The sequence below is a fragment of the Pelodiscus sinensis genome, chromosome 11 (genome assembly GCF_049634645.1).
Source record: "Pelodiscus sinensis isolate JC-2024 chromosome 11, ASM4963464v1, whole genome shotgun sequence".
NCBI classification, from domain to species: Eukaryota; Metazoa; Chordata; order Testudines; family Trionychidae; genus Pelodiscus; species Pelodiscus sinensis.
Window position 1 is genome coordinate 34,520,465 of NC_134721.1, and position 11,647 is coordinate 34,532,111.

An 11,647-nucleotide genomic window follows, 5' to 3' on the forward strand; every position below is an offset into this window, starting at 1 on the left:
CTAAGAGCATGGAACTGAACTCCGGTAGGTCTCTCTAGAACCCAGCACTTCCAGGCTGATATTTCTGTCATGCAGTGAGGCAGATCATCAACTGGTGTCAGTCAGAGTTATGACAGTACAGTAAACAGCAGCAGTTGAGAATCTGGCCCAACTTGTCTTCAGACCGGTCTTTGCTACCAGTTTTAAACCATGTTACAAAATTGCAAAAGAGTCAACCTCTGTACACCCAGGCACTTGGCCTAAACAGTGTTTTCAACTCTTTCACTGGTGACTGTGTTTTCCAAAGGGGTAAAACATGTATGCACTAATCTGCTGAGACAGGTGTTTTCAAACCTGATTTAGTGGACAAAGGCAAAACAGGCATCAGTACTTTTCTCAAACTCAATGGACAAAACTAGGGACTATTTTTAGTGGAGAATTACTACTTCCTTTATCCTATCTGTTGTCTGCTTAGACTCGTCTCTCAATATATGTATTTGCAGAGCCCAGCTCAATTTGATCCTGACACTATTTGATGTCCCTAGGTCAGGGGTGGGCAAGATATCTCTTGCCAAGCCACTGGATCGTGAGACCCTCAAGCACACAGCAGCTACCATTTTAAGTGCAGGGCTGCTCCTTGTGACTCTCTACTCTGAATGGAGGGGGAGGCTTCAGGTGATCTCTCTAACCTCAGCCCAATCTTCAGTTCCTATTGGTCGGAAACAACTGGCCAACAGGAACTGAGCCCAACCAATATCTTAGCTCCTATTGGCCAGAAAAAATCAGCCAATAGGAGTTGAAAGAATGGCCTGGGGAGATGGGGGTAGCGCAAGCCACTCTTTCCCTCCTCCCCTGGAGTTGAGAGCCATGTAGTAGGAGTAGGTGAATTATCCATGCTCTGGGGCTGCAGCAGGTAGGGAGTCCAGCCTGCCTTAGGTTAGCTGCAGGGCTGCTGGCCAGGAGATGCTTAGGTGCCTCCCAGCCAAAGCCTGCCTCTGGCACCCCATCCCTTCTGCACTCCAACTCCCTGACCCAAGTCACCTACCAAACCCTTTGCACACACACCCCCGACCCAGGTCACAACCCCCTCCCTTCACCTAAACTCCCTCTCAGACCTCACACCATCTCCTGCACTCAAGTCTCTTACCCCGTACACCCTTCTGCACCCAACCTCCATCCTGATCCCACACCGCCTCCACAGAAAAATGCAGCTCTTGACCACTTTCCAAAATCTTGGAGTGGCCCCCACCAAAAGTTATTGCCCACCCGTGCTTTAGGTACTCCTGCAATGTGAACAATAAGGAGGCAGCATTCTGCAAGCACTTCTGGTTTTGATGTCATGTTGTGCACTGAGGAACCACCAGGAAAGTAGTAACTGCATTCTGCGTTCTTAAGCCTTGACCACACTACAGCTAAGCCACATTCAACAGAGCCATGATCCAAACTAATTTGGTTACAGTGTTCAAACATTCTCCCTTAGCATAAGATATAACAGTCACATTAGGGACCCAACTGCTGTCAATCATTTTAAAAACCAATCTATTCATCTTACTGCAATTAAACAGCAGCAAAGCGGGGCCTTTCTGACTACACATTATGTGTGTTATGGTAGCACCTACAGCTTCCAAGTGACATCTCTGCCCTACTGGGTTAGACATTCATAGTAAAAAAGATTGACCCTGCTGCAGACTTTACAGCTGAAACAGAAAACAAAGTCTGTCAGGGAAAACAGGCGGGGAAGGGTCTTGCCCAAGGTCACAAGACAAGTCAAGTAATTTGACAATATTAAAAAGCTGGTATGCGGTGACTGCTGCCTGTCCTGCTGATTGACAGCATCTCAGACTTTGTCTACACTTAAAGTTTAAAGCACTGGCTCTCCTGACACTCTATATAAACCACGTCCACGAGGGGAGGAGCTAACAGTACTGGGAGCATGGCTCCCAACCTAGTTCATACTGGTGCTTTACAGTGCTGTAACTTGCACTCATGGGTGTGTGTTTTTCACACCCCTAAGACAGAAAGTTTCAGCACTGCCAAGCGCCAATGTAGACAGTTTTCGAGTGCAAGCACGTGGGGCAGAGGCCATTTCTTTGTTCTGTGTTTTCACAGCACCTCACACAATGGAGCCCTAATCCATGACTGCGGCTCTAAGGTGCTACCATCATACAAATAAACAACCAAAGAGCTAGGAATTAGGAATGTAAACATTGTTCAAAACAGTTGGTTAAACATTTAAAATTATATAATTTCGTAATTTAACCATTGGTTGGCTGGGGGCTCACAGCAGCCACAGGAGAGGAGGGTCTCCTATGTTGGGATCCAGGGCCACTGCAATGTAGTGGGAGCTGGGTCCCACCTGCTCCCACCCATGATCCAGGGCTGCGGGCACAGCCATGATTTGGGGTCTGAGCTACAGCCGAGGCCACCGCTGCAGGCTTGGCTGGGGCACCACCCCGTCACTGCCTGGGGCCATTGTAACCCTGCCTGCTACCCTGACCAATACAGGTGGGTTCCTACCATCCAGTGCAACTAAGTTTGAAACAAAAATACCGAAGACCCGCCTCCCCTGCCCACCCACCCCCCAAAAAACACCGGGAATATTTTCTGTTGAAGAAAAAAAAGGGGGGTGGGGAGACCAAAGTTGCTGAACAAAAAACAAACAAAAAAAGGACTCCAAGATTTATTTAAAAAAAAATTAAAACAGCATTAAGAGGGAGTGAAGGGATAGGAACAGCGGAGTGGTTGAGCACTAAGACCCAGGGGAGTTATTGCTTCCCCTTGGTCTTTTGCTGGCAGCCATTTTGTGCGGAACCAAGTAAACATGGGGGTTGGGGTCAGGGAGTATTGGGGGCCAGGAGATGATGGGGGGAGCACGGGGTGGGGTGGGGGAAGAGGCCGGACGCTGAGTATTTGTAGGGTTGCCAGGTGCCCGGCATTTTCGCCTCCTGGCCAGGGGAAAAAAATCAGAAAACACCAGATATCTTAGGTGTCTAGTATTTTCTGAATTTTTTTTACCAGACAGGAGGCAAAAATACGGGACTGTCCGGGTGAATACTGACACATGGCAACCCTAAGCGCAACCATTAACCAGTTACTTAGTGAGCATTCTGGTAAGCCTAATGCTTACTGAGTAATCAGTTAACCCGTGAATCTATTACATCTGTGGTGGGAATTTATCCCAATGATTCCACACAAGCCTGTCTCCATAAGATTGAATCTATATTACTCTTACTACCTTCTCCTCCCCCTCCCCCATCTACTCCTGAAGTATTTGCATTAACATTCGGACAGGTCTGTGCCTGAAGGATGTAGGATAACTCATGAGTCACCACAAGAACATCTGTGCTCTCTGAAATAAAGTATCACATTACAAAGGGTGTGTTGAAGAAACACATTGGCTCCAGGCACTTAGCATTACTAAGGATCAAAATTTGCAAGTGTTTATCGGGAGAAACCAATCAATGGTCCTCAGTTCAGCAAAGAACTTATTTATGGACATCTAACTTCTGCAGGCCCAGGTGAGATTTAATCTAAAGTACATTTGATTGTAAGTGACTCCAAAAATCAGAACCCTGATGTCCCCTCTGTGCCTTGGAAAGCATTCACATTCAGCTGATATGAAGAAAAAAAGAGTGTTTGGCTTATATTCATTTTATGATGGAAGTTGATTGTTGCTTTCTCTTGTTGAATTTCTATTGCAATTGTGCCCGATGCCCCAACCAAGACTAGGGCTTCACTGGGCTAGGGTTTCATATAAATACATAGCAAGAGACATTCCCTGCTTTTTACAGTCTAATTCGGTTAGTTAGAAAGTTAGAGGACATGTGTTAAATAGTTCTCCGGTCTCCTGGCTCCTAGGTCAGTGCCTTAGCCACTACTAGCTCGAGTTGCCTCTTGTGTCTTGTTCTTTTGAGTGTGGGGGAGGAGAGGATAACTAGCATTTCCCCCTCCCTATGCCACTGTCCAGGCATTTCGACCAATACAGGCTCCGCCACTGCTGTCCTAATTTGCCTTTTTTGACCTGCTCACTGAAATTCATTTATTCTTAACACTCTGTGACATTTTGAGGTCCTCCAGGGCCAGTAGGGGATCAGGTCACCATTTGTCTTGGCACCCTGGATGTGTTGTGCATATGCAGCTTTGGTCCACAGCTCTATATCCTGAGAGAAACCCACAAGCCTCACCCTGGCTTTGCCCACTCTGATCTTAGTGCCTTTCCAACCGGTTCCTTACACAGGACCCTCACAGAAAAAGTATTAGGTCTGCTGTTTATACAGATATTAGAGCTTTTTCTATCTGCCAGCTTTCTAGAAGTGCACGCTTCACTGAACTTCCCAAGCACTAATGATTTAGAACAGTGGTTCCCAAACTTTTTGGCATCACGCCCCCCTTTTGATTTTTGAGGAACCCTCAGGCCCCCCCCTCCCAAAAAATAGCAGCAAAACTTGGGGTGGGATTGACAGGGGTGTGTGTGGCTAAGTCGTCTCGCGCCCTCCCGTGGAATTTCTTCACCCCCCCAAGAAGGCACACCCCCCAGTTTGGGAACCCATGGGGAAAACTACAATGTTTATTAACGAAAGAACATGGATTACTGATGTCAAGTGATTAGTGATAAAAGTAGAACTGGTTACAAATACACGTGAAAATATGCAACTAAAGAACCAAAACTATCTAGGAAGACAGTCGTTGGTCAAGATGGATTCTCTCAAACCCTGTCTCTTTGCCAGCTTATACAGTTTAGTGTCTGCTAGAGTCCCCATGGAGTCCAAGGTGCTGGTTTTCCTTGTCCTGTCAGGTGAAGGATCACCTGTTTTGCTTTATGCCATTCCTAAAAGTACTAGAATAGATTGTCCAATATTATGTGAGTGCATGAGTGGCCAGGGTTATAAGGCAGACTGTGACCAAACCCCTTACTGGCTTGTGTGAACCCCAAAATGCAACCCTCCCAGTTACAATCTGATTTTTAGTTCAAACTCCAGCTCATATTGTGTGATTTAAATGAAGACAGGCAGGCAGAGAAATCAGGAAGGGCAGTTAGAAAACAGGAAGTGCCACTGTACACCAAGAAAACCAGAGGTGACCAAGCATTCTAGATTCAGGATGTGTTTGTGATACATCTTCCCCATCCCCAATACACATCTCAGACACAACATGCAACACTCATTTATGTAATAATTTATAAGGCACTCATCTCATGCTCTAAGAGCCTATAGATGAACAAAAACTGATATACATTAAGGCAGAAGGGACTGTTGTGATCCTCTAGTCCAGGAATGGGGAAACTACGGGCTGCGGGTCTGGATCCAGCCCAAGGCCTCCTTTAATTTGGCCTGTGAGACTTGGGACTTCCCACCTCGCAATAGTGTGAGCCCGCACTGGTACCCCACCCAGATCCTGCACCCCCACACCGGTGCTGCACTCTCCCTTCCATCCAGGCCCCACCCCCTTACCCCCAGTTTGCTCCTGCACGCTACCTCACACACAGACCTTGAACCCCTACCCCATGTTGGTTCCCAGGCAGCCCCCTCCTGTACACTAAACACATTTTTGGCTCCACCCCAGAGCCTAGGAGGACTCCAGAAAATCTATTAGTCCTGAGCCCCAAGAACAGTTAATCTAGCCATGGGGGTAAACCCTGAGCCTCAGTGCCTCCTTTTCCCTCCAACCTCCCTGTGGAGCTGGAGGTTGAGGAGAGGGAGGCAAGTCTTTTTTTCCTACTTCTCAGTTGGGGGCCACATCTGAGAGGTTTTTTTTTTCTCCTTCTCACTTGAGGATCAGATCAGGTCTGTGAGGTGTTTTTGTTTTTTTGTTGTTGTTTTGGGGGGGGGGGGTTGCTTTTCACTTGTGTGTGACTCCTGACTGATTTTTCTGTAGATCAGTGCTTCTTGACACAAAAAAAGGTTCCCCATCCCTGATCTAGTCAAACCTCCTGCATGACATTCCTACACCAAGTCCAAAACCTTGTACTGAACTGCAGCATATCTTGTCGGAACTTCGAAACTTGATTTAAGGACTCTACATGATGGAGAATCCATCACATCGTAAGAATCATTAATTAACCTGTTTACATTACACTTAGCTAGCTTCAGCTTCCAGCCATGGGATCTTGTAAGGCCTTTGCTTCATTAAAAAGTCTTCAGCTCAACCCAGAGAAACCAGCCATGGCAACAAAACTGTCTGAGAGGAAAAAATAAGTTTTTCTAGAAGAAACAATGATACAAAATTACAAGCCAAAATGATCCATGGAGCCTTCGACACAATCAAAGAAAACCACTAAATAAGGTGTCTGAACCACACAAACTGCCAGGACAACCCATTTGTCCTCAATTGCTTTGGAGAGACATGTGCAAAGAGGCATACACTCATGTACATTGGATCTAAATAAGTACACACTAAAGAAATAAATTAGATCTAGGTTATTAAAGGCTTTATATATTAACATCAACCAGTTATCAGTAAGATTAAATCTTTTTAATTGACACAACTACTCATTTAGCATCACACATTTATTTCATTTAGGCACACCCAAAATTACTCCTTTCCTTTTGGGCACAAGTAGTAACTTTCTAGCCCTCGGAGTTAGTATTGAAAAGGTGAATTTTCAACCCGAGCCAGAAGGCCACAAGAGCTGGGAAGGTGCCAGGATTAAACAACTGAATAACCCAGTTCTCATGTGTAAGAAAACTTTATTAAATAAAGGAACTTTGAATCCCTCCGTTCGGCTCCAGCTGGGTCAAACAAATGAGCAGAACAACTCCAGATCCTCCCAAGGAACTGGCACAAGAGCCTAGAGACATTTACAATTTATATGCTATGTCCTACACTTATTATTTTTGCTACTGTAACATTAATGAAGATCAGAGGCCATGGGACAGGTACTGCCCCAACACACAGCAAGAGGTAGCTCTTGCCCAAGAGAATTTACAATCTAAATAAGCAAAACCGATAAACAGAAGATCATTATCCCCATTTTACAGGTTAAGAAAAAATAGTCATAATTTGGGAATCTATAGCTTATTTGGGAATTTAACCCAGATCTCCTGACTCCCTAATTATAAGGCAGACAATCTGTCCTCTCATCCTTCTTCTTTAGAGCAAAAACGATCCAGCTCTTTGGGTCTTGATCCTTTCTAATACAGTTGTGTTCAAATGTCAGCTGTTTTCATGGGCATGCTAATCGCTTATTAGAAAAGCCAACATAGAGAAGAATGCGGGGTTCACATTTGGGCCTTGAGCAGCTTAAACTGTTCAACAGCAAATACAGAAACGATGGAGTTCCCAACCAGACACTAGTAACAATGGTTGGTGAGTCGACTGTGAAGAGACTTGGAACAGACCCAAAACAAATCCGCAGGTGGGAGGAATATAAAACTTTTTGCTTGATAGCATAGTACACTGGGGGGGGGGGGGGGGGGGGGGTAGACTACAAGTGGACTTTTGTTGACAAAACTATACCTGTGTCTACACTGCCACTGAGTTCTGTCGACATAACGTCGACAGAACTCAGCAGTTTTGTCGATGGCTGTAAACCTCATTCTATGAGGAATAACACCTTTTGTCGACAGAGTTCTGTCGACAGAAGGCGTTATTGCATCTGCACTGTCCTTTGCATTTACACTGTCATGTTGACAAAGTGGCTTGCTTTGTCGACAGAACTGGATGTAGTCTAGACGCTCTTTGTTGACAGAAGCTTTGTCAACAGTATCTGTCGACAAAACTTCTGTCAACTAAAGCCTGTAGTCTAAATGTACCCTAGCTGAATAACCAGAGATTGAATGAGGACATCAGCACCATAAAAGAGGTGTCCACAAGGCAAAGGTCTCTTCAGTCCTGCTCCTCCCCTAGTGCTGGAGGGTTTGGCTATGAGCTCTCCATAATTCTCCAATTCAGATTGAAAAAAGGATGCAGTGCCATCAGCTAAGCCTGTCTCCCCACCATGCAGCCCAGATGACAGCACTGCTCAACAATTCTTTCCTTCTACATTTCTTACCTGACATCAAAATCTGGAACAGACAAGGCTTAGAAGGCTGGAAGAAACAGTGTCTTCAGTTGAAGAGATGAAAACATATTCTGGGGTTTTCAAAGGAGACAAGGGGAATGAGGTTCCCAAATCCCATTGATTTCAGCACCCAACTCCTTCAGGCTCATTTGACTATGTCAACCAGGAAGCCTCCAAGCATTGCTGCCAAACATCAAGCCCTCTGGCTACATTCTCAAAGCACCTCCTACTTCAAGGAACATATACTTGCACAGCTACCATTATGTATAGATGGGACTGGATTTAAGGACATCTCAGACAAAGTGGTTGAAAGTTCCATGGTGCTCTACTGGGATCAGCTATGAATGAGACAGCCTCTAAAGAGGGAGCTGATATAGGGATGACAGGGTGGGCAAGACTGCATTGCTGACTCTGTTAGTGTCTCCGACTAACCTTGGGCAAATCACTTACACCCAGAGTCTCAATCAAATCAGTGGGAGTTGAGCACCAAAATATATTTGAGGATGTAAACCTTATCCTCTCTCTACCTCCTTAGTCTGACTTTACATGCAAGGAAATAGATGAAGCTAGTTCACACAGGTGTGGTCAGCATTAATGTGTTAAATAGAAAGCTCCATGTAATTACCAATTTCCTTTCATCTCTTTCTTAAATTTTCCAGGGTGGGCAGACCTATTGGGACTAGTGAAAACCCCACTCCCACAAAAAACCAAGGAGTTCCGTGGCACTTTTGGGTGCATCTCTACTGTACCCTTATTTCAAGATAACTAACATTATTTCAAAATAACAATGTGAGTGTCTACACAGCCATTCCATTATTTCAAAATAATTTCGAAATAACTGACGGTTTATTCAGAAATCTGTAAACCTCATTCTACAAGGAATAGGGCCTATTCCAAAACAGCTATTTCGATTTAAGGCATCTGTAGATGCTCCACTGCTGCTATTTTGAAATAGCCCTTCACCAGGGCCATAAGTTATTCCTCCCCAGTGCCTCCTAGGGCTCTAAATTGAGATAGCGCATCTATATTAGGGAAGCCGGCCTTGGACTAATTTTGAAGCTTCCCTGCAGTGTAAATGTGCTATTTCGAAATAAACTATTTCAGAATAACTATTCCAGATTAGCTTATTTCAAAATAAGTGTGCAGAGTACTCTTAGAGACTAACAGATTTATTAGGGCATCATGTTTCATGGGGAAAACCAACATCATGAAGCTTATGCCTTAATATATCTGTTAGTCTCTAAGGTGCCACAGTACTCCTGGTTGTTTTTTGCAGACTAACACAGCTACCCCTCTGAGACCATTCCCACAAGCAGAGGCAAGGTAAAGAGTGGCAGAGAAACTTCAGACTTCCAACAAAAATTCAGACCTCTTCTCTCCCCAGACCAGGGAAAAGCTTACTGTCAGTGAAGAGCAGGGTCACTAGCTTGGCACCATGCCCAAGTTTTCGGCAAACAAATCAATAATTAGGGCTTTTGCAGTTTAAAAAAGGAAATATTACCATGGAGAGAAAATGAAAGCAAAAGATTCTGATCTGTAAACCCTCCAGTGCTGGGAAAGCTGCAAAGCAGGCTAGGGGTTGTGTAAGAGAGCGTGTTTGCCAGAACTGAAACTATCTACATTTGGCAGCTGAAAGGAGCTTCCTCCCCAACGCAATTCAGTTTGTAAAACCCTTCAGAGCAGGCAGTACGCACCTCGAAAGCAACTCGTTTTAGTGGCAGGCGCATCTGAAGAAAAGCAACCTACCTCCCGGGAGTCGCCGACTAGGTCCTGATCCGTGTACACCCAGCCGAGCGAATCCTTCCAAACCAGGAAGATCGAAAATCATGAGTTTACCCCCTGCCTCTTCGCGGCGACTCCTCCCTTGCAGACTCCTCCTTCTTGCCGGCGCCCACACAGACCGCTACTTGCGAATGCGAGATACTGGGGCCTGGGCAGGAAGGAGAACAGGAAAGGAGACTCATTGGGGCGCAGGCAGCGCCCAGGATTTCATTGCCCCCCATCCTCTCTCCCAGGAGCACCGCGCGATTAGCAGGCGTCGCTTCATCGGTAGAGGGCTAGCGGGGGCCGATGAGAGCTTGTGTTTATAACTCCGAAGTTGATGCGCTCTCAGCTCCGGTCACACTCCCCACCTCACCTCTCCTCTCCTCCCTGCAGTTTCTTCTCCGCATTGCAACAGACTCCTTGCAGCTGCAGTGAGAACTCACTCTCGGGAGGACGGGAAAGTCCAGGGACTGGTAATATCCACCAGAGGGGCGGAACCGGCCCTTCAAAGGCCGCTTTCATAAAGAATAAATCTGTAGCTGTCAAACCTACGTCAGAGAACCAGAGTAAGGGCTAGGAAAATGGACACAGAGCTGCTTTTCAAACCCCACGATTGAGCTTCTAGTTCTCTTAGACCTTTGCTCCTAGATACCCAAGAATGCTTAATCCCTTTCCATCTCGGATCCTGGTACGTAACATTCATGTCTAAGGTCCTACCCACACCTGAGTGCCCAGATACCATTGATCCCTGCACCCCGCCCACATACCCCAGAATCTGTCCCACAGCCCGATCCACCCAAGCCTGCCCCTCTATCCTTTCTCTGTGTTTTTGGCAGAGTGTTGCAGAAAAAAGCCAGCTGGGATTATCTGTGCAATAACCTGCCCAGCTCCCCCAGATGCATAGGATATTGGGTGATTTCTTAATTTTCCTCCCCCCCAAATTCTTTCCATCTCTCCTAATGCAGAGTCCAGCCCCAAGTACATACACATGACTCTGTCAGTTCTGCTCATTGCTGACAACCAGGAGAAGAACATAAGAACAGCCGTACTGGGTCAGACCTAAGCTCCATCTAGCCCAGTATCCTGTCTGCTGACAGTGGCCAGCACCAGGTGCCCCAGAGAGGGTGGACCGAAGACAATGATCAAGCGATTTGTCTCCTGCCATCCCTCTCCAGCCTCTGACAAACATTTTATCCCCTGGCTAATAGCCTTTTATGGATCTAACCTCCATGAAATTATCTAGCTTCTCTTTAAATTCTATTATAGTCCTAGCCTTCACAGCCTCCTCTGGCAAGGAGTTCCACAGGTTGACTACACGCTGTGTGAAGAAGAACTTTTTTTAATTAGTTTTAAACCTGCTACCCATTAATTTCATTTGGTGTCCTCTAGTTCTTCTATTTAGGGAACTAATAAATAACTTTTCTTTATCGGCCCTCTCCACACCACTCATGATTTTATATACCTCTATCATATCCCCCCCTCAGTCTCCTCTTTTCTAAACTGAAAAGTCCCAGTCGCTTTAACCTCTCCTCATATGGGACCCGTTCCAAACCCCTAATCATTTTAGTTGCCCTTTTCTGAACTCTTTCCAAGGCCAAAATGTCTTTTTTGAGGTGAGGAGACCACATCTGTACACAGTATTCAAGATGTGGGTGTACCATAGTTTTATACAGGGGCAGTAAGATATTCTGGGTCTTATTTTCTATTCCTTAATAATCCCTAGCATCCTATTTCCCTTTTTGACCGCCGCTGCACACTGTGTGGAAGTTTTCAGAGAACTGTCCACGATAACTCCAAGATCTCTTTCCTGATTTGTCGTAGCCAAATTAGCCCCCATCATACTGTACGTATAGTTGGGGTTATTTTCCCCGATGTGCATTACTTTACACTTATCCACATTAAATT

At 45.6% G+C, this 11,647-nt stretch overlaps 1 protein-coding gene across 4 annotated transcripts in view; it reads right to left on the reverse strand.

The window, feature by feature from the left end:
* Positions 1 to 10,251, reverse strand: part of CAPN1 (calpain 1) — a 65,952-nt gene extending 55,701 nt beyond the window's left edge. The window contains exons 1-2 of one of the 4 annotated variants that reach the window (XM_006136584.4): positions 10,116 to 10,251; positions 9,725 to 9,908 (exon numbers count right to left, since the gene is read on the reverse strand). The gene's annotated coding sequence lies outside the window, so the exon portion shown is untranslated. Of the gene's footprint in view, positions 1 to 9,672; positions 10,008 to 10,115 lie in introns of those variants that run through there. The other 3 variants (XM_025178174.2, XM_006136583.4, XM_075939138.1) reach the window with 3 other exon arrangements.
* Between the last annotated feature and the right edge of the window lie 1,396 nt (positions 10,252 to 11,647).